Here is a 19,606-nt window from a genome sequence, read left to right on the forward strand (position 1 = left end):
TCAAAATCCGTTTAAATTATAAAATTCCCATTTTCCTTTATTCTCAACACTATGTAGTGGGATTTTTAGACTAATTCCAATCGACAGCCCTACTCGCTCGCCAATACACAAGTCAGAAAGTCTTGTAATTGAAATGCCTATGATAATGAGAGACAATAAAGTACCGCTGTTCTTTTGCGTCTCTCTGCCTCATTGCATTTACCGGATAACAACAACAATAACCGCAACATACAGCTGGCACCCACTACTGCTGAACAATAGACACTGGCAACAACGATTGATTACAAGCCGGGTAATTTTCAGTACTGTATCGTGGTTGCTTTTACACTCGACATTCGTTATTGGGAGAGATACTCGATGGGGGCAGTGATTTGAATTTTGCAGTTGGTTTTCAGTTTTAAAAGCTAATTTGATGTGAACGGTTTTATTTGTGCAGTGATTTCGGGTTCTGTTAGTTTGTTATTGTATTTTTTGTTTTTCGATTTATTCTGCGTATAGTTGTGTCTTGTTTTGTGCGTTAGTACTACATGTTTGTGTGAATTTTCATGTAAAAGCACATACATACATATCGCTCATTTACTCAAAGAGTGACACATCTCGAAAAATCAAGTTTCGAGAAAAACGCGTTTTAAGTTGGCGATTGAAATTTGACTTCCCAACTTAAAAAGATTATTGCACTAAAACTAAAATAACTACTTGGACCATATTTTGCAACCAGATAGCCAGATATCAGAGCTAAATTTCTGTGCATGATCAAGCATGATTTGAAGTGTTTTAGTGCTTCATAAACTCAAAAAACCTTTGTGTTGAATTATGCGAAACTCGTAGTAAATGAGCTGTAACTCGTCGAGTTTTTGAGATATCAGCATGAAAATTTGACACAAGATAAAGTAGAAGTCGTAGAAAAAATAGAAATTGCTAACTCAGAAAACGCATTTTTTGAGTTATGTCACTCTTTGAGTAAATGAGCGATATGTATATGATATACTGGGTGTATGAAGAGTGCTCATGAATGTTTGGAATTTTGTTTACGAATAACATTGCAATGTCATGAAATGTGCCTGCCTTAAAATAGTTCTTTTTTCAGTATCCCACATTAGTTGGACCCAAATGTTGTGGCACACACACACACACATACATATATGTACGAATCTACGTAACCAATGGAAAATGTCATTTTCCACCGTGAACAAAAGTATTTTGCAAACAAAATTTGATATTTCCATATGTGGTTTAAGTGAATTTTTGCAGTGAATATTTCCATCACATGTCACCAATAAATGTTTTTGTTGCTATGGATGTGTGTATCTAGTGTATCTAGCAACTCCTAGTGAACATGAAATTTGACCATTACACCTTCAATAGGATTTTAATTAAAATAATTATGTTGACGTTTCGCGAAGTGCAAATGACATGCATCTGTTTTCAACATTGACCATCAATTTATATGCATTTGCATGTCTTTCATTGAAACAGTAACAACTAAAGTGATCACCAATTCGCAAATAGTGTAAGAAAAAATTTTATCATTTCAAATGTTGGAATTCTTCAAGAAAATTACTCGTATTTAAATAAAGCAATATTTAAGCAGAACTAATTTTTTAATGTTTTAAGGATTAAGGATTGTGTTTTAAAATGCGAAATAAATCAATTTCGAGTCTTTAAAATAAAATTTTCATTTTAATGTTAATAAGGCCGCCATCAGACCATCTGCTTTTTTACATGTATGGCATCAGCTGTTCTGTATATTAGTATATATACCTAAAGTGACAACATACATGTGAAAAAGCCGATGGTCTGATGGCGGCCTAAGTTGGTTTTCTCAGGGACTAAAAGCCTGTTTATATTATATCATTTTGCGGGGTTAAACTTCTTTATGGGGATTTATTTGACGTGTATGTAATGGAATTGGCATATGACACCCAGTGGGTTTATGTGTAAACGTACTATAAATTCTCTTTCTACACGGAGAAAAAAATTCTTCTCTAATGTATGTCCCAAACTTATTTTGCAGCAAACATACATATATGTATATGTTTGCAACAGTCCCTAACATAACATATGTTTGGGTCCTGCATAAAAATATATGTTTGGGTGCAAACAAATATATGTTTGTGTGCAAACAAATATATGTTTGGATCCAAACGAATATATGTTTGAGAGCAAACAAATATTTGTTTGGATGAAATATAAATACAAACCCAAAAACCACAAAAACAGACACATACACACATTTATAAATGGTGGTGGTTGTTTCTTTAATTGAAATGCATGGAAATACTAAACACAAAAGCAACAACAGAAGCATAGATACATACAAAATTAAAATACAAGAAATGCATAACAGGGTTTATTGAAAGAAAAAACGTAATAGTATAATTTATAAAACAATTAAGAAAAGAGTTAAGTTCGGGCGGGCCCAAAAATTGTATACCCTCCACCACCACTGTATTGATACTTGGGTGGTAGCCTTACATGGGGCCTTTGGTAAATCGTGGACGTATACTGTCCGGTTTTTTGCAAGGAATGTTTGGTACCTGTTTAAAATGTTTTGTATATCTGGCTAAAACTTTCAAAATATCGAAAATCATTGAGTGCCGTTCTATGGGGGCTATATAAAGACCTATACCGACAAATTTCTGGTGGAAAGTTTTATACACCCAACAAGACTAAATACCAAATACAAAGACATAGAACTGTAAAGATTGGATATAGTGCATAATGCAGTTCAATTTTACTATTAAACCATAGAGGGTGTTTGTGTATAAGAGACAACTAACAAAACACGACGGCAACAAAAACAAGTATAACATAATTTTATGTCACAATATTGGAACATAACATTATGTTGGACCTCCATCGCCCTCTACCGATGTATACTAGCAATGTAAATGTCCCATCTTGTTATATTTTATGTCTTTGCCAAATATCAGCCATTTCGATGAGATGTTGGGGCAACAACCTTCAAAATACCGAAAATCGCAAGGTAACGTTCTATGGGGACTATATGAAGACGTGGAACTATACCGACAAATTTCAGGTGGAAAGTTTTATACCCCAACGAAGAATAAAAACTAAGTGTCAGTCATTTCGGAAGATATTGAGGCCACAACCTTTAAAAAACCGAAAATCGCGGGGTTCCGTTCTAAGGGGGCTATATGAAGACCTTGACATATACCGATTATGACGCATCTGTAATCAAATGATTATATAATGCAATAAATAGGTACATTCATATTTCAAATATATGCATGTATATGAAAAATGTATTAATATTCTTGCCAATATTACAATATGGATTTTATGGCCTCATCTAAACCGGGCTAAATCTACACTTTTTTGCATTTATCAGGCCTTTATCTCAGAAATGAATAGGAATTTGACCTTGCTGTCTTTAGCCATATTGTAGCCCTAAACTAGTAGAACTTATCTTTTGAAAAAAAGAAAAACTCAATCTAGGGCATCAAAATCTATTAAATATAGAAAATGTTGCATAATTGCTGAGATTCTGGTCAGTATCGGCTAAACTATTGGGAGTTGAACCAAGTAACCTTTTGCAAAAATCTTCCAAATAAAGTTCTCAACAATTCTTTAGAACATTCTGAAACTCTAAAATGTTTACTTCATGTTGTTTCAGCGGCATTTTGCATCATACATTTTACAACACGTATTCCAAACACAGTCCACACCAAGAGTTTATTCTCGCATTTCGGATTTCGCTACATTATTGACATTTTTATTAAATCGTCGTTGAAAAATGTACTGAAAACAACTATGATATGTTCTGAAGAGTTGCGTATTACATTCCGGGAATATTTTTCCAAAAGAAAATATTCAGGAAAAATTAACGGTTTTGGAGATACGGTGCGATATGTATAAAAATTGTGGCATTTTTGCATATATTTTGAAATTTCAGGCAATAAATGTAGTTTTGCGAGTTCAATATTTCTCCAAATATTTTATTCTTGTCCTTACCTACAAATTTGCTTCAGAGGTCAGAAGAAGATTCGCATTAGTTTCAGAGATATAGCGCCGAATTTCTTTTAAAACTCAATATTAAACCATGCTTAGACGGGGTCATAAACTCCGAGCTGAATATTACATAATAAAACCCAAGTAGGGTTTCTTGTCGTTTGGGTCTGTACTTTCACAAAATCCTCAGTTCGAATTGTTTGCACAATATCACCTTAAAAATGTTGCACAGTGTTATGTGAGATTTCTTTTCTGTCAAATAAAATATTTTTAATAAAATGTATTGGGCATTTAATTTCATGGTAGAACAAGAAAAGGTAGCAGCAATACCCAGCTGACTGAACTGGGTTGTAGTGTTAGTGTCCAATTCCATTCGACATTTTATGTATTTATTTCTATGTTCGATGTTTATTAGGGATATATATTTTTGAAGAACAAATTTATTCATCAGAAAAAAAAACTATTTCCCATAAAGACGGCTTCATATCATTGACATGTAACCTCCTCCAGGTCCGAACGACATGCCGCACACTAAAACACCGCTTATAGAGGCGGTACAATATTTGTTAATATGTGTGGTATTTTCTTAAACTTGAAAAGAATGAAGCCCTAATAAACATGTGCTTTTTTGTTTTCAAAAGCAAATGATTGAAACATCTTCTGTTTTTTCAATGAATTACCAGCGACCCGAAACATTTTTGCAAGTATTCTACTTTCTGCGAGAAATTATGCATTTAGTGGAATGATATGGAAACATTCAAATTGAAAATCTAACAAGTTTTCATTCATGTTTTCCAAAATATTCAATCAAATGTGAAAAATTATTAGTTTTTTAAATTCCAATAATTTATAGACATTTCCTTGTTTTGTTTACATTTACGTTGACACTAAGGTTTACAAACAAAAACAAATTCCTTTGTGGTTGTTGTTCGAGTTGCATTTGTTGTAGTATTAACTTTACCTTGTATTTGTTCTACCATGATTTAATTTACTAAAAAGCACCATTACTTTAAGAAAACAGAAAAACACTGATTTATTTACACCCTTTACCGACTGCACTCAACAATTGTCTTGAAGAAACTGAAGAAAAAATTATCTCCGCCTTTCTCGCAAAAGAAACAAAAATAATTCACACCATTTTTTCTTTTCCTCTTCGCTTGCTAGGTTGGTTAGTTACAGAAAAAATGCCTTCTTGTGGAAGAATATCTATTGCACCACACATACACCCAGCTCAAATAAGCGACCCTGCAAATATTTGGAAGATTGTTGGACGATTTTTTGATCATAAAATTATCTCTGCCTTTCTCGCAAAAGGAGCAAAAATATTTTACACCACCATGGTAAATAAGTTTTTTGATCGCTAGGAACCCTAAATGCCAAATTATAGCTGCTGCGGCGTGACAATGTAGGTAAAAACGTCAAAATACTGGGGTCTTTACCAAACCTTGGACCTATGTTGACAATTCTGAGAGGAGACGTTTTGCGACCACTGAGAATTTCAAATGTTAAATTACAGGTAGTTTGGTCATAAAATGTATATAAGATACCGTTTTTGTATATGAGATATCGTTATATGGGGGCTTTACCAACATATGGACCTATGTTGACAATTCTTGGTGGAGAAGTTTTGTGATCACTGGGAACCTCAAATTACAGCTCGGTTAAAAATTGTAGCTAAAATCCTCAAAATACCCAAAATCAGGAGGTTATATGGGAGCTATACCAAAAGTTTTGTGTTTTGGGAAAAGGAACTAGAATGATCGATCCGCTCCGGGAACTAGATTGCCTAACTTTAGTGGAGGGTATACAAAATATCTTCGCCCTAAAAAGGCAAAATTTTCAAATAAAATCAGCTGAGCCAGGCAGGGCTGGGTGGTCGAAACCACTGATCTAGCGGCGCGAAATTAAAAACTTAAAAACGAATTGAGATATGTTACTGAAATTTTGCACATATTTATTACCGGATTTAGCTATAATATGGTATTTTAGGGTCTCCGGGGGTAGAACTCCTCCTTGCAAAAATTGCTTATGATAGGTCCATGTTTTGATATAGCTCACATACAAATGCCCAGCTAAATTAGTATTAATTTCAAGCAAAATCCCATATTTTAAAAGTGCAGCTATCAGAAGATTTGCAAATATTTGCAGCCCTAAAGTTGTTATTCCGTATCCAAAGAGTCCAATTTAATTCCTCAAAAAATAATCGAACCCAAGTTCGGCCAAGTTTACAAGATGCACTCTATGGAAAAAGCGCGTAAAACCAATAAAAACCCTATAAAAATTATTTTTTTTTTAAATTTCTTGCTATATAACTATGTACCTGCTGACACAAAACTATTTTTTATAATTTAAGTCACACCCTCAATTAAAAATAAATTATGTTCAGTTTTATTACGAATTTTTTTAACATTTAAACAAATATGAAGAAAAATTTTTAGAAAAATTTTTTTTTAAATTTGATGCAGCAAAATTTCTTGTATTTGATAGTAAATAACTGAGTGAATATTTACAACAACAAAAATAAAAACAAAATTTTTGTCAGCAAAGTATCTGTAATCGATACAATGGAAAATATTTCGCAATTTTTTTAGTTTGATTTTTGGACTTTCGCGCCGCTAGATCAATGGTTTCGACCAGTGTGCTGGGTAAGAGTAAAAAGGTGTTGTTACGGCGTGTTAGCGTTCAGAGCTACACACAGTACATGCTATGACATGGACCTTTTTAAAAATATATTAGTCTTTGTTTCATTCGAACGCGATCTTCTTAAGAATAGCTTCAAAAGTCGGAACATTTGTCTAAAATTGTTTGTTGTGAGTTCAACCTATTTTTTAAGTGCAAGTAAATATATTCAAAATATCGCGAAACTAATACGTATAGCTAAATATTATAGTGGAATTTGAAGGAAAAGGAAATAGGTTAATTTTCATTAAAAAATAGTGCTTTAGCGTGTTGTGGAATTGTAGTTAGCTGCATATTTGCTTAGTGTATTTTTTTAATGCTAATTCGATCATATACTTAAATTTGACCTAAGGTTTTAGTCATGATTCCCACCAGTGCCCATCTCGGGAATAATTTTCCAAAGTAGGTCATGGGTTTAAGATTATTCAGTATTAAAATCAGCTGCCATCTAGTGCCAGACTATAAATGGTGGGTCGCTGACTAAAGCTGCCCTAGAATAGGGTTTCTATGGATATATTAGCGTATAACTCTGTTATCTGACCAAGTACATTAACATAATTGGCATCAGTGGCAAGATGAAGAAATCTTCTTCCAAATTAGTCTTACGTTGGCGGTATGTGCCTTCCAGGAAGAACGCTATCAGATCTATATTAAAAATTTTACCAATTTTCAGACAAAAATTTAGATTTTTTTAATCCGATAAATTGGTTGGATTTTATGTTGTTTTGGAGATTGTTTTGTTTCCCCAAGCCTATTTTTGCATCATAAGATAATCGGGACCTTTGTTCATGTCATTTTGTATTAACAGCATAAAACAATTCTTTCCGTATACCCCCTCCAGAGGGCAAAGGGGGGAGAATGTCACGCTCGTGGTTTCTTAAAACACTCTTCGCATCAGCACAAATCTGTAATCGGCGCATTGCACAGTGGATGCGCCCATAGGACAAAAATGAAAAATGTTATGTATGCGTATAAAACTTTTATGAGCGTAAAAGTGTTATAAACATACCAAAATTCGCTGTACTAACAATGTTTTGACAATTTATAACGGTATTTTCTGATGGGAGCATCATAAAAATATGTGTTCATTCTTAAAAGTAGCGCGTTGAAAACGGAAAAAATAAAGTGCTTTACAAATAAAACAAAAATATATATGAAATCAAATATATATAACGATTTCTAAAATGGAAGTTGTTATTCAAGATATGAGCTTATTTTCTATATCATTTCATCTGTGCATAGTGATCCTTGTGTATTAATAATAACAGCCAACAAAATATGTTTAAATATGTAATATTTTGCTTTTTTGACTAACTTCCCATGAGCTTTTAACTAGTATCGCTACCGATCTCCGCCGTCTCATTAGCATATTTTTCTAGCTTTAGGTGTCAAGATTTAAAAAATGTATAAGTTAGCTGCGGAAATTTGCGGATGAACGTGGTGTAACCAATTTTGTGACATAACCTCTAAGTGAAGAATTTGGAAGAGGGCCCAGAATCTGTAAAAAAAAACACCTAACCCTACAATTTTCGGTACTGTCTTGGTCCAAACATTGCATATCGTAATATTTCTCCGAATCTTAGATAGAGCAAAGATGGTACATATCGGTCCACTCCTTCCGGTACCTCCCCCTTTTAAATTCAAAAGTATTAAATGACATGTAACACGCGATATCTTATAAACGGAGCATCTTTGGATCTCGTAATATTTTGTCCAAACTTAGTTTAAACTCGAAACTAGGCCATATCGATACACTTCTTAGGGTACCTACCTCACAAAAGTTCAACATTTTTGTTTAAGTGCAGTCTAAGGTTTGTTCGAGGATCCTTTGGAAATTTTTACCGAAGGTAGTCCTTGTGATCCTGTTTACAGCGATATCATGTTTTTCGTGGGCAAGTCCATGCTTCCTGGTATAATGGCTCTAAATTAAACGATAATCGACTGAAATGACTGGTGGCTGCAAAATCTATCGAAAGTAATAACTCCCACAATAAGACCCACTTACAAAATGGAGTCCATTCCTTCGGGTATCTCCTCCGAAACCTTATGAACTTTAATCAAAATCCATACTTTTTTACTTGTTTTACATTGGTTTTTTTAATACAACATTAAGTGGTACTATTAGTTGATATGTATTTATATGGTTTAACACCGAAATGATACTTAAGCATGCCCGATCATGCTCAAAATTTGTGATGATTCTTTCGTAGTGATAAATACACAGTCCCTAAAGTTTTAAGATGTTATACCAATATTTAATATTTTTGTCGCACTGTTCTAAAGGAATGCATCCACTGTGCATTGGCTTGATTTTTACACTCTAAATATTTTTGGCCACTTTCTCCAGGGTGGCGAATAACTTTCCTGCTTACGAGGAGATTTGATCCGTGAATTATTTATGCATAGAGTTTGTGTTATAGTGTATCACATGATTGATCTTTTTTCGACTATAAACTTTGATTTTGACCTGGTACTGTATTAATGGCCTGATTTAACGTAGTAGGCTTCTGTTGTGTTTGCGGTTTTTTGAGAGCTGGCAAAAAATCGATGGCACTATCGATAATATCGATTGCTTTTTGGTTATGTGTGTGTAAGAAAGTAAGTCTGTAGTCACACGTACACATTTTTCGGTAAAATAAAATGTATTTTTTAAAATTTTTTATAAAATAAAAGCAGTTGTTTATTCTCCTCTATATTTCTGTGAACTACTTTTGCATAATTTCAAGAAAATCATTGACATTTCCGCCATTTTTATCTTCAAATTAATGGAGATGACAACTTAACGGTAATATCGATAGCAATCGATATTTTAAAACATTATATCGAAAATATCTAATGTTGGGAATATCGATGGTTTGCCAGCTCTAGTTTTTTGTCTTCCAATTTCCATTCATTTTCAAAAGTGAAAGGAAGTATTTTTAGGAAATGGATTCCAATATCCCAACAAATAAAATTTTAAAGCACTTTATGCTTAGAAAGCGAATTTATTTATTTATTTTACCCATGGCTATCAACACAATAACAATGCAATAAATATTTAAATAACAATTCAATTCCCTCGTTACAAATTATATTTATATAAAATACATGACTAAACATTTGATTTTCCAAAATTTGAAAGTTATTTGTGTTATGAGAATAAATAAAAACGAATAAAGATAACAATGGTATTAATCAAGATATCTATAGGAATTAACTTACACAATCAGATCAAATTTAGTTTGAAATCAACATCATTATCCAAACAATATGAATGGCAATGGAAATGAAAGTACTGTAAAATGAATGTGTGCATGTATGTATGTGTTATCACATTACCGGTAATACTACATAGTACTAACATAAACAAGCTTTAAGAATTACAAATACATATTAAACACAATAATGAATAACGTTGTATTTTAACCGAATAACAAAATATTCATATTCATACACATATATGTACAGTATAGTCTTGATAATCGGGACACTCGTTAATCCGGACAACGCGGTAATCCGCGGACTCGGCAATCCGGACACACGGCAATTTTTTTTTACCTCAATAGTCCGGACACTCATTCGTTTTCCTCTACACTGAGTTATTTCGGTTATTAATTTTATTGTTTGCAGTGGTTATTTGGTTTTTATACCCTACACCACTATGTGGAAAGGATATTATAAGATTGTTTTGGTAAAAAGTCATGTAACACCGTGAAATATTCGTCGGAGACCCCCAATGTGGTATACCAATCTTCATATCTCAGCGAATTAAAGCGATTTTGAGATGTGTGTCCGTCCGTCCGTGTGTCCGTCTGTCCATTATAAATTGTAATCAAACTCCAGGCCGCAATTATGGACTGATCGTCACGAAATTTGATATGGAGGTCGGTTTCACATCAGAATAGATCGCTATTTTAATCGGTGATGATCGTGAAATATTTAGCGGGTGAAATGGACCAAAAACATGCTTTTTATCCGATTTTGTAGCTGCTCTGTAGGTCGCAATAATAGTCCCATCGCTTCGAAATTTTAAATAAGGTAAGAGTATATGACAAAGAAGAAGCTTGCACTTTGAGATGGCGATCAGATGGTATTTAGAGGGTTAAATGGAACACAACTTTTGTGTGAAAATTGTGAAAATTTTTAATATACAGCTTATATCTTTTTTCCTGGAAGAGACATTCCGGGCAAGTAAGCTATACATGGAAGAGAAACGCTTGACCTTTCTATTGATTTCAATTGTGTTGGTGTACATGATAAGATAACAGAGTTACTGCCTAATATACCCAGTTATTTGTTTGTAGTGTTATCATAAACACGCCAGAGCACTATAGGTCAAACGGGCCATTTTATTGGCCAAAAGTCTTAAAGGTAAAACAAGTATTTGGTTTAAGTTAATATAGCGTTTTTACATTCAGGGAGAAAAATGGAACAACGTGGGCCAAAAAATTAACCCTTTATGGACCAAATACACAACTGGTACCTTGACCCTTTGGGGACAAAAACTGGAAGGTCTGTTATTTGTCTTCAGAATTGAAGGCATCGATGTCCGATAAGTTCCGAAGCTTTTTTGTTGTGTTTCGTTTTAGTTTTAATGTGAATATGCCTTAAAATTATTACCTTGAAAATCCCACATTATGATGTGACATATTTTGACTATAACTGTATATATTTATAAAAGATTTGTAAATAATTTGACTTTAGAACACAGCAGAATGCCGTAGACTCCAATTTGGCTAACATTATTTGGTAAGAGGTTTAACTCTGACTTCAAAAAAATCAATATTATGGAAAATATGGTAACCTAAAAAAAGTTGTATAATTCTTGTTGAGCAAATTTACGCAAAATCACATAAAATTTTCTGCATTCGGCACGAGTTAATGAACCAATTCCAATTTTCACTTTCATTGCCGAACGTTGCCGAGACTTTAAAAGCGTACATATTTAATAACTATTTATACACATAAATGATGATAGGAGGGCATTTTTGATAAATAGATATCGAATACTTTCTAATCTAATCGTTACTTATGCTAATATTGTGATTTTGTTTCACCCTGAACTTATACAAGTAAACATATTTCGTTAACAAGTTTTTAAAGATATTTGGATAATACATAATTGGCAGCCTGCCATGTAACGGTATAATTTCTCATACAAAAACAAAATTTATTTTTATTATATTTGAAGTAGTGAAAGTACAAAGAGCGAAATCTGACTTTTGGCCAGTAAAATGGGCTGTTTGACCTATAGCGCAGAGTTCGCAATTATAGCTCAATAATCACCAAATTTTGCACGAGGTAAAAGTTTAGGTAGAAGAAGATGCTTACAATTTTGAATGATGATCTGATGTTATTTAGAGGGTGAAATGGACCATGACTCTTGTATGAAAATTAAAAATATATATTTTTGGTCTATATGTTATTTCCTGAAGGGGCATATACCGGCAAAGTAGCCTACATATGGGAAAAATTACTGACCTTTCCCCCTGATGCAAATTGCAATCACGTATCTGCTGGATAACGGGCCTACTGCTTAATATATAATGTGTTTTGTGTAGAGAACCATATTTTCCTATTCCCAGTTTTTACATTATTGCAAATTACACGGTGCCCTAACTTTTTAATTGTCAAATTGGATTTTTATACATACATACATTGCAGCATGGGTCGCTTTGCCACCTTTTAGCAAAACCATTCCCCAGCCAGGCAAAATTTTTCAACGGTGGCAAAATATCCTTCAGTAAGGTTTGCGATATTTTCTAAGTATTTCAGCCATATAAAACTTCTCTACAAGTGATGTCTTAGGGCACGCCGCACAGTGCGAAATATGGGCACTTTAGTGGAACTTTACTCATAACTTTTAATGTGAAGAACGTAGGTTACTAAAACTTTCCAAAAATGTTTCTTATACAGGAAAAGAAAAAAATATGTTTGATCCAACAATATTCCAAGAGCAAAATATATATTGTTAACATATAGTTAGATTCCTTACGTAGTATTGTCAATCCAACAATCGTTATTGTCACACCGGACTATATTATGTGTTCTAAATATAAATATGTATTGTCACTTTGACACTATAACGCTTTGGACCAAACATGTTATTACGATAGTTTTTGTTAGAGGTAACAATATATGTTGTTGCAATTCACAATAGTTTTGGTCCAAATGGACAATAAATATTGTTAGAACTTACGATTATTTTGGTCAGAATTAACAAAATTTATTGTTGCAATTCGCAATAGTTTTGGTCAAAATAGACAATAAATATTGTTAGAACTTACAATAGTTTTGGTCAGAAGTAACAATTCTTATTTTTGCAATTCACAATAGTTTTAGGCAAAATGGACAATAAATATTGTTAGAACTTACAATAGTTTCGGTCAGAAGTAACAATATTTATTTTTGCAATTCACGATAGTTTCGGTCAGAATATTTATTTTTGCAATTCACAATAGTTTTGGTCAGAAGTAACAATATTTATTGTTGCAATGCGAAATGGTTGGAATAAAAATTGTATACCTACCTTTTTAATGTGTTGCATTTAATAAAATACAAAAAGTTTCATTGTATTATATATTGCATATATGATTATTAAAAAATTTAAATAACACTGACTTGAGATAATTTTAATTTCGATCGACGTTAATTTTATTTAGTTTAACAAAGATTCGTCTCTTGATGTGCAAATAAAGCATGTTGGTAAAATATTTCTTGTGATTTATTCGGTCAAGAAAATTGTGAATCCAATTCGTTATTAGAATTTGAAGCTAAATTAAAAAAGAAAATATGTTAGAAATAACGCTTAGTAAAAGTACAAAAAGAAGATACTTACTAATTAATTTTATGCCCAAAACAAAATCGGTTGAAGATATGTATTGTTGCCACAAATTACTTCAGCTGTCGGTGATTAGTTTTATGTCCTTAACTAAATTTAAAAAGTCTGCAGCAAAACAATCTTTAACCCGCTAAATAAAAAAATTAGTTAAAAACAGACACACAAAACTACGCAATAAAATACAAGTGTCAGCAGTAGTCGTTTTTTTGGTTTTCATTGAGCATGCATTGCAAAAATGATATTTTAAATTAAAATAGAATTCCGACAATTTGTTCACAAAAACACAAATTTAAGAAAAAAACTATTTCTATTTTCTGTTCGTATAATAAGTTTTAACCACCTTTTTTGTTTTTAGCTCTCCACAAAACACACACATAACTTACATACGATAGTAGAAGAAGATATTTAAAAGAGGTGGTGTCAAACAACAATGAAAAATAGTATTGGTAACAAGTAAGAACGGCGTTAAGTTCGGCCGGGCCGAACTTGTTATACCCTCCACCACAAGTTGTATTGAAGTAAAATGGAATAATAAGTTTCCTTTCGTGTATGAAGAAGACTTAATACTAAATTTCAGCAATTTCTGTAAAACAATGTGAGGCACCATTCTATGGGGGCTATTTCAAAACGTCGATCTATACCGACAAATTTCTGACGGAAAGTTTTTAGGCTCAAAGAAGACTAAATACCAAATTTCCTATATTTCGGTAAGAGAGTGGGGCTAAAACTTAAAAAATACCGAAAATCAAGAAGTACGCTTCAATGGGGATATAGGAAGACGTGGACCTATTCTGATAACACTCTTCTGGAATATTTTATAACTCTTGGAAGACGAAATAACGAATTACAGCCATTTCGGTTGGATATTGACGTCACAATCATCAGTATTACTAAAATCGGGAGGTACCGTTCTATGGGGGCTATATCGAAATGTGGACCTATACCCACGAATTTTAGTCAGCAATTTTGGTGGAATATTGAAGACACAACCTTCAAAATACGAAAAATCTGGAGGTGCCTTTCCATGGGGGCTATATGAAGGCGTGGACCTATACCGACAAATTTAAAGGGGAAGTTTGAGTACCCCAACGAAGTCTAAATACCAAATTTCGGCCATTTCGGTGGAATATTGAGGCCACAACGTTCAAAATACCGAAAATCGGGAGGTACCGTTCTATAGGGGCTAATGAAGGTGTGGACCGATACCGACAAAATTCTGGAGGAAAGTTTTATACCCCTAAAGAAGACTACGTACCAAATTTCAGCCATTTTGGAAGGATAATGAAGCTAAAACCTTAAAAATACCGAAAATCGGGAGGTACCGTTCTATGGGGGCTATATGAAGGTGTGGACCGATACCGACAAAATTCTGGAGGAAAGGTTTATACTCCTAAAGACGACTACTTACCAAATTTCAGCCATTTTGGAAGGATAATGAAGCTAAAACCTTAAAAATACCGAAAATCGGGAGGTACCGTTCTATGGGGGCTATATGAAGGTGTGGACCGATACCGACAAAATTCTGGGGAAATATTTTATACCCCTAAAGAAGACTACGTATCATATTTCAGCCATTTTGGTAGGATAATGAAGCTAAAACCATAAAAATACCGAAAATCGGGAGGTACCGTTCTATGGGGGCTATATGAAGGTATGGACCGATACCGACAAAATTCTGGGGGAAAGTTTTATGCCCCTAAAGAAGACTACGTACCAAATTTCAGCCATTTTGGTAGGATAATGAAGCTAATACCCTAAAAATACCGAAAATCGGGAGGTACCGTTCTATGGGGGCTATATGAAGGTGTGGACCGATACCGACAAAATTCTGGGGGAATGTTTTATGCCTCTAACGAAGACTACGTACCAAATTTCAGCCATTTTAGAAGGATAATGGGCGTTTTTCGAGAAGGCACGAACACGCACACTCACGCACGAAATTACAAAAAAAAGAGATATTGATATAGTTGTACCTTTACTATGTACTTCTAAAATATACATATTGCAAAATTACTTATAAACTAATATTTACATATTCTTATTTAAAAACATTATTTTGACCAAGTTTGAACTCAAAAGTCTAGTAAGTCTTTCGTTGAGGATATTTCCAGATGTGGAAAAAATCTCTGGAAAAACGTCCCTATAAGATGTGCCATTTTTGGTACAAAGCGTTTAAGCAATGATTGTTTAGTTTTAGCTTTCAAATATTTCATGAATTGAGAGTCTATGGTATCAATTGTGTAAGCTTTCAAAAGTTTTTCAGATCAAAGGGCAAAAATGTGCATAGTAGGGTATTTTCCCGAGTTTAATTATTTGGAACACTCTTTGAATACTTTGAGAAACCCCAATAGAGGTTCTAGCAATGAAAACTTTAAGTCAGATATACTCATTCTTTTCTAGCAAAATTCTCTTAATCTCATTCTGGATTTGTACATGCTCTCGAGCATACTATATGTTGAATTCCAACGTGTTCCTATATCTTGTTTTAACGTTTTCGTCAAGTTTTTGTTTAGCTCCGAGTGTTTAAAATATCTTACATGCTTTTTTGTTTGATATAGTTGTAAGATATTTTAAACACTCGGAGCTAAACAAAAAGTCAATCAGTTTTCCCAATTCGGAAAGAGGATGTTTTTCAATAACATAATCCATAACTAAGTTCAAATTGTGGCGACCGCAAGATTTACGTTTAAATCTTTAAAAAAACCGAAACAACGTTGGAACCATTGTCGGTTACAAATACAGATTTGCCCAACATGTCTTCAATATCAAATTCTTTAAGAATGGTAGTTATGTTAGCAAGAATGTTTTCTCCCGTTTTCTTCTCGTCCAAAAATTCTCTTACTCCTAAAAGTGTACCTTTAGTTCAAAATTATCATTAATGTAGTGAGCACTTAAAGAAATAAAACTCCATTGAGTATAATCATCGGTCCACATGTCTGTTGTGAATGAAATTTCTTGTCCTTCGATATCAGCCATGATCTGATGTTTTAATTTGTCGTATTCCTCAGACATGATTTTGGTACTTAATACTTTTCTGGAAATGACTAGATCTTTGAAGTGTTGTTTCCCAAACTGTGCTCCTATATTTATGAGTGCAACAAACTTTTCTCCACCTACAGCTATTTTAAATTTTAAATATTAACAAACAAATTAATTGTTCCTTAAATTCGTTTAATTTAATTTGCAGCACTTCTAACATCGAATCTATTTTTTCGCCTTGTTAAAAAATTTTGACAGATTATATCCCTGCAAACATTTCCTATCGCCTGCTTGAGGGAAAGGTCACAAACAAGTGATTGTGGTGTCTGCTACGGCAGTCGCATTTTTATCCGAAAAGATAAAAATGACTGAAGAAACTGTTCCACTTTTTAGGGCCTAACTGGCTTGTCGCTTCCGTCACAACTGGAAGTTTTAAAAGCGATCAAATTGGCATTGACAAAAAGAAGATATTTTTTTTATTGTTTTGTTATAATTGTAATTTTTGATATTTATACCCTATACCACAATGTGGAAAAGGGTATAATAAGTTTGTTTTCCCAAAAATTCATGTAACGCCGCGAAATATTCGTCGTAGACCCCTCATGTGGTATACCAAACTTCATATCTCGACGAGATAAAGCGATTTAGCGATGTGTGTCCGTCCGTCCGTCCGTCTGTCCGTCCATTAAAAATTGTAATCAAGCTAGAGGCCGCAATTATGGACCGATTGTCACGAAATTTAGTATGGAGGTCGGGTTTGGACCAGAATAGAACTGATTAGTTTTTGGCGATGATCGTGAAATGTTAAAGGGATGAAATGGACCAAAAACAAAATTTTTGCTCGATTTTGTAGCCGCTCTGTAGGTCGCAATAATAGTCCGATCGGCGCGAAATTTTAAACGTAGTTTTGGTTTGAGATGAAGAAGTAGCGTGCAAGTCAACGGTATGATCGGATAATATTTAGCGGGTTAAATTGATCAAAACTTTTGTGTGAAAATTGGTAAAATTTCTAATGCACATCTTATAACAGCTAGCCCGGAAAGCTAGTGCACAGGGATAGTGGTATAGGGTATCACATGGTCGGCCCCGTCCGACTATAGTCTGTTCTTACTTGTTTTACTTATATTTTATTACTACTTTACTTAGCTGAATTACTCAGAAATTGTCGTCAACATTAATTTTACCATTTTTAAAATATGATGTTGCCTGGCCCGGGATTAGAATCCGGGCATGCAGAATGCCAGCCGAGCATGCTATGGATTGCACCGCCGTTCAAATAATACTCAGATGGACTAATGACCTTTATATGTTCAACATTGTACAAAATACTCGACCAACTTATACCCCAAGGTATATGTTGGCACAACTAAAACGAAGCTAAAAACTAGGATGAGTGGTCATAAGTCTGACCAAAAAGCTAAACACAAACCTTTGGAAGTGAAAACTGCTCTTGCAGCACATTGTGCAACTACGGGGCATACTCCAAATTTCAAGGATGTACAAATTTTAACACAAGAACAAAATTATAAACGCAGATACATGCTTGAAATGCTCCATATTATCAACGTGCCAGTAGAGAAGAGAATAAATTACAAGATGCACACAGAACACTGTGCACAAATTTAGAGAAATACAATAGAAAAATACAATAAAAAACTTTAGTTGGGAAATACTCAAGTCAGAAAGATGTGTCGGACAGCTTGTTGTGCAGAAAGATAAAATTAAATGTAATTATCGTTTAATAACACTGGTCAACACGACTTTGGTTTCAACCGAAGTTGCGGTTGTTTCTAGATGAAATCGGCGAGTTATTTTCAAATCCGGTCCCGGTTTTTCTCCATCAGCTCTTGTTTTTGAGATATAGCTCAAAATCTGATTTTACGAGTTTAACCCAGACTTTCGTTATTTTCGGATACAAACAAATATTTTTTGTGGGTTTTTCGACATTAATATATTAAGGAGATGTTGTACGCTCGATACAAATCGTTTTTGAAATAGTTGTGGTGAGTATTTATCAAAAAATATAGAAAATATACGACGGACCTTGTAAAAATCGCCATGAAGACTGCTAAAGGGAAATCATTTACCAGTGATATCATTACCACATAAGCCATTTACTTTTCAATGGCATTCTTCATGATGGTTTTTAGGTTATGGCGGAATCATGGGCGCTATGAACTTTATATTATACACTTGAATACTGGATTATATAGTAAACACCCTAAGCATATCCGGAATACCATATGAAGATCCTATGACTTCCCCTGATGACGTAATTACAGCTTAAAGTACTCAAAATATGCAATTTTTACAAGGTCCGTCGTATATTTTCTATATTTTTTGATATATACTCACCATAATTATTTCAAAAACGATTTGTATCGAGCGTACAACATCTCCTTAATATATATATGTCGAAAAACCCACAAAAAATATTTGTTTGTATCCGAAAATAACGAAAGTCTGGGTAAAACTCGTAAAAACCGATTTTGAGCTATATCTCAAAAACAAGAGCTGATGGAGAAAACGCGGGACCGGATTTGAAAATAACTCGCCGATTTCATCTAGAAACAACTGCAACTTCGTCTGAAACATTCAACTTTTTCAATTTTGTTGAGCAGTGTAATTTATGTTTTATTTTGTTATTTGTTTTTTCTTTTATAAAGTGAAAAACCCTGATGATGACTTTCAAAGAAAGTCGAAATATTGGTACAATAAAAATTAAGTAAAAAACAAACCCACTGTTTTTTAATCATTCTGACCTAAAGCCAAACAAAAAGCAACAGTTGTACAAAATAAATAAATGTAAACCATATCTTTTTTGATCTAAAGTGAGGTGCGGAAGGGATTCTGCAAAAGGAGTAAAAAAAGTTAAAAAAGGGAATGACCATAGTTCAATAAAATTGTTTTTGTAATTTTTTTTTTTTTCAAAATAATCTGGCTTAATCCCATTGTTGTTGTTTTATTATTTTAAAACAACTAATTTATTAGTGGAAAAAGTTTGGCATTGTTCGCCAAGGGGTAAGGCAGGGAAGACTAGCTTTGATCCACGCCACTGGATCTTATCAGTTCTCTTGTTTCTTGTTTGTGGATATTATCCACCGAAGTTATTTTTCAATAACTTCTTCAACAAGAAACTTTTTATACCCAAACATC

At 33.6% G+C, this 19,606-nt stretch overlaps 1 protein-coding gene across 20 annotated transcripts in view; it reads left to right on the plus strand.

Annotated features, from left to right (window-relative positions):
* Positions 1-368: 368 nt before the first annotated feature.
* LOC141401766 (uncharacterized) overlaps positions 369-19,606 on the plus strand; it is an 85,008-nt gene continuing 65,770 nt past the window's right edge. For 4 of the 20 annotated variants that reach the window (XM_073982231.1, XM_073982238.1, XM_073982241.1 and 1 more), the window contains exon 1: positions 371-516. The gene's annotated coding sequence lies outside the window, so the exon portion shown is untranslated. Of the gene's footprint in view, positions 548-1,087; positions 1,511-19,606 lie in introns of all 20 variants that reach the window. The other 16 variants (XM_073982233.1, XM_073982237.1, XM_073982235.1 and 13 more) reach the window with 14 other exon arrangements.

Source organism: Musca autumnalis, unplaced genomic scaffold, assembly GCF_047663935.1.
Source record: "Musca autumnalis isolate F117 unplaced genomic scaffold, ASM4766393v1 scaffold_4, whole genome shotgun sequence".
In the NCBI taxonomy this organism is placed as follows: domain Eukaryota; kingdom Metazoa; phylum Arthropoda; class Insecta; order Diptera; family Muscidae; genus Musca; species Musca autumnalis.